The 4798-nt window shown below is 34.0% G+C and overlaps 1 pseudogene; it reads left to right on the top strand.

The window, feature by feature from the left end:
• The first annotated feature begins 1731 nt into the window (after positions 1 to 1731).
• LOC114027608 overlaps positions 1732 to 4798 on the top strand; it is a 10963-nt pseudogene continuing 7896 nt past the window's right edge.

A 4798-nucleotide genomic window follows, 5' to 3' on the forward strand; every position in this document is an offset into this window, starting at 1 on the left:
GGAGAGCAAGGATTAGTTTACCAGTTAGATGTATGGAGAAGGGAAGAATTTATGACCAAACAAGAGATAGAGAATATTATGAAATGCAAATTTTATAATTTTGATTACATTAAATTACAAGATTTTGCACAAATAAAGCCAATTCAACCAAGATTAGAAGGAAAGCAGCAAGCTGGAAAACAATATTTATAGCAAGTATCTATGATAAAGATATCCTTTCTAAAATATATAAAGAACTGAGCCAAATTTATAAGAATACAAGCCATTCCCAATTGAGAAATGATCATATGATATGAACATGCAGTTTTCAGATGAAGTTAAAGCTATCTAAACTCATATGAAAAAATGTTCTAAATCACTACTAATTAGAGAAATGAAAATCAAAATGACTCTGAGGTATCACATCACACCTATCAGATTGGTTAACATGGCAAAACAGGGAAATAATAAGTGTTGGAAAAAATGTAGGAAAATTGGAACACTAATGCATTGTTGGTGGAGTTGCGAATTGATAAAAATCATTCTGGAGAACAGTTTGGAACTATGCCCAGAGGGCTATCAAACTGTGCATACCCTTTGATCCAGTAATACCACTACTAGGCCTATCTCCCAAAGAGAAAGGAAAAAGGACCCACATGTACAAAAATATTTATAGCAGCTTTTTTTGTGTTGGCCAAGAATTGGAAATTGAGGGGAAGCCTATCAATTGGAGAATGACTGAAGAAGTTGTGGTATATGAATGTAATGGAATACTATTGTTCCATAAGAAACGAAGAACAGGCAGATTGTGAAAAAAAAAAAAACCTGGGAAGACTTACTTGAACTGATGCTGAGTGATGTGAGCAGAACCAGAAGAACATTCTACACAGAAACAGCAACATTCTGTGATGATTAATTATGATAGACTTTACCCTTCTCAGCAATACAATGATCCGAGACAATTCCAAAAGACTCATGATCAAAAATGCTAACCATATCCAGAGAAAGAACTATGGAGTCTGAATGCAGAGTGGAGCATATTATTTTCACTTTTTTCTTTCTTGTCCTTTCCCCCTTTGGTTCTGATTCTTCTTTCACAACATGACTAATGAGGAAGTATGTTTAACATGATTGTACATGCCTATATCAGATTGCTTGCTGTCTTGGGGAGAGAGTAGGGAAAGGAAGGAGGGAGAAAAATTTAAAACTCAAAATCTTTTAAAATGAATGTTGTTTAGAAAATGTAATTGGAAAGAACAAAATACTAATACTCCTTAAGAAAAAGTAATTTGAGGGTGTAAATGAGGATGAGGAGAGAATTAACAATTGAAGAATAAGGAAAGGCCTCCATTGGGAAATAAAGCTTGAACTGAACCATTAAAGGAGATAAAAAGGGAATGAGAACATTCCAGGCACAGGGGACAGTTTATGCAAATGCACAGAAGTGGAAAATGGAATATCATGTATGGGAAATATCAAGCCTGGCATATTGACTGAAATGTAGAGTCTGTAAAAAAAGAATCATTAAAAATCATTTTAGATTTGAGGATCATGCTTCTACTTCCTTTGTAACATGGAGCAAGTGACTTGACATCCCTAGGCCTCAGTTTCCTCATATTTAAAATAATGTCTCTTCCAGATCTAATACTTGGGGTTCTGTTTGAAGAGCTAGTCAAAAATTGGGTAGAAAGTCATTTAAGTAGAGTAAATAACAATTTTCTGAAATTATAAATAATATCAATCAATTGGGAAATGGAGTTTGATGAACGTAAGTTCTATGTGCGAATAGCTTGAGTATGCATGATAAATAAATGTTGGGAGAATAACAGAGACAGAGCTAAATGGGACCTCCAAGGCCCTCTGGTCTAATGTAGGTCAAGTGACTTGACAAATTTATGTAGGGATTCAGGATCAGAGATGGGATGACTGAACATCTTTCAGTTTTGTCACATGGAGTCCACTAGTTCTCACTAACTTCTCTATCTAGCTTGTGTTTGAATAATTGGTACCTATGACAGTATCTTCTATTTTGAAGGACCCATAGGCTCAGTGATAGTCAAAATACAAGTTTGATAGTCAACACTTCCTCAGTCTTGCTCCTCTTTGATTAGAGGCCTTGAGAGTGAAGCAATGAATTCTTCTCAAGCCCTCCCTTTAAAGAGGGCTCAGACTTTTCTAGCTAACTCCACTTCTTGTCTTCTGCTCTGCTTAATTTAGACTCCACTCCCTCTTACTTTCCTGTCAAATGACATAGATTTCTATAACCAAATAATTTTCTCTGTTCTTCATCTCCCTTTCCCCTTCTCCCAGGTAAAATTATTTCACATAAGAAAATCATGCAAGAAAGAGCTTTTACAGTGGAAAGGAAAATGAGTGAATTGACAGTTGACCCTTATTCTAATAAGAATTAGGTCAAAAAGAAAATAACACACACTCTCATTTGGTTAGAGAAAGCTATATCATTTTACAGGAAAGTTGGAGGGGAAGGAGACAAGAGAAGGAGGGGACTGATAGAAGGGAGAGTTGATTAAGGGATGCAGTGATCAGAAGCAAAATAGCTTTTTGAGGTTGGATAGGGTGAAAAAAGGGAGAGAAAAAATTATAAACAGGGGAAAATAGAATGGAGGAAAATACACAGTAAGTAATTAGAACTATGAATGTAAATGGGATAAACTCACCCAAAAATGAAAGTAGTTATCATAATTATTAGAAACAAGATTCCAACAATATGTTGTTTACAAGAAACACACTTGAGACAGAGAGACACATACAAGGCACAAATAAAGATATGAAGCAGAATCTATTATGTTTCAGTTCAGGTTAAAAAAAAAGCAAATGTAGAAATCATGATCTCAGACAAAGCAAAAGCAAAAATAGACTAATTAAAAGATATAAGCAAGGAAACTACATTTTGCCTAATGGTACTATAGAGACATGATTTTTACAGGAAGAAATGGACAGTACAATTATATTAGTGAGGCCCTCAAAATCCCACCTCAGGGACTGATAAATCTTACCATAAAATAAATAGGATAGAAGTTAACAAGATGAATTGAACTTTAGGGGAAAAAATATTATAGACCTCTGGAGAAAATTGAATGGAAAAAAAAGTATTATATCTTATTATCTTTTGTACACAGTATCTTCCCAAAGTTTAACTTGGTGTTAGTCAAATACCTAAAATATCTTAAAAATGCAGAAAAACAGAAATTTTAAATGCATCTTTTCCAGACATAACACAATAAAAATTGCATTCAATAAAGTGACAAGGAAATATAGATTAAAATTAATTGAGAACTAAATAATCTAATCCTCAAGAATAAGTGGGTCAAGAAAATCAAAGAAACAATAAGTCTTTTTATTAAAGAGAATGACAACAATGAGACAACATACCAAAATTTATAGGATGAAACCAAGTAGTACTTAGGGAAAAATAAATTTCTAAAAGTTTACATCAATAAAAATGAGTAGATCAATGAAGTAGGCATGCAATAAAAAACCTAGAAAAAGAACAAATTTAAAGTGCTAATTAAACACCATATTGAAAATCTTGAAAATCAAAGGAGTGATTAATAAAATTGGAAGTAAGAAAACCTTTGAACTAATAAGTAAAACTACAAGCTTGTTTTATGAAAAAAAAGTCATTGGGTAATTTGATTTTGAAAAGAAAGAAGAAAACCAAATTATGAATATCAAAAATGAAAAGGGTGAATGCACCACTAATGAAGATGAAATGAAAAAATTTTCTAGCTATGTTGCCCAATTATATGCTAATAAATCTGACAATTTAAGTGAAATGAATGAATATTTACAAAATATCAATTGCCCAAATTGATGAAGAAAAAGTAAAATACTTAAATAATACTTTCTTAGCAAAAGAAATTGAACAAACTATCAATTGAACTCATCTATCAATGAGTTCTCTTATTTTTTATGGTAATTTTTATTTACTTTTTTGTTTTCAACATTTACTTCCACAAGATTGTGAGTTCCAAATTTTCACCCCATCTCACCCCTCCCACCACCCCAAGAAGACATGCATTCTGAATACCCCTTCCCCTAGTCTGCCTTCCCTTCTATCTCTCCCCCACCTTCTCTTATCCCTTTCCCCTTCAATTTTCCTGTAGGGCAGGATGGATGTACCCCATTTCCTTTATTTCTTATTTCCCAGTTGCATGTGAAAACATTTTTTTAAACATGTGTTTTTAAAATTTTGAGTTCCAAATTTTCTCCCCTCCTCCCTCCCCATCCACCCTCATTGATAAGGCAAGCAACTAAATATAGGTTATATATGTTCAGTTATGTAAAACTCTTCCATAGTAGACATGCTGTGAAAAACTAACTCTGTTTCCCTTAATCCTATTCCAACTCCCCATTTATTCTATTCTTTCTTTTGACTCTGATGCTCCTCAGAAGTACTTGCTTCTGATTATCCTCTTTCCCAGTCTGTCCTCCTCTCTATCATCCCCCTACTCTCTTGTCCCCTCCAGCCCATTTTCCTGTAGGGTAAGACAGATTTCCATACCCAATTGAGTGTGTATGTTATTCCCTCCTTAAGCCAAATTCTATGAGAATAAGATTCACTCATTCCCTCTCACCTTCCCCCATTTCCCCTCCACTGTAAGAGCCTTTTCTTTTCTGTTTTTTTTTGTGTGAGATAATTTACCCTGTTCTACCTCTCCCTTTCTCCTTCTCTTAGTATAATCCTCTCTCACCCCTTAATTTTATTCTCCAGATATGACCCCTTCATCTTCAACTCACCCTGTGCCCTCTATCTATCTATCTATCTATCTATCTATCTATCTATCTATCTATCTAT

Source organism: Vombatus ursinus, unplaced genomic scaffold (genome assembly GCF_900497805.2).
Source record: "Vombatus ursinus unplaced genomic scaffold, bare-nosed wombat genome assembly UNPS02014863.1, whole genome shotgun sequence".
Taxonomy (NCBI): Eukaryota; Metazoa; Chordata; class Mammalia; order Diprotodontia; family Vombatidae; genus Vombatus; species Vombatus ursinus.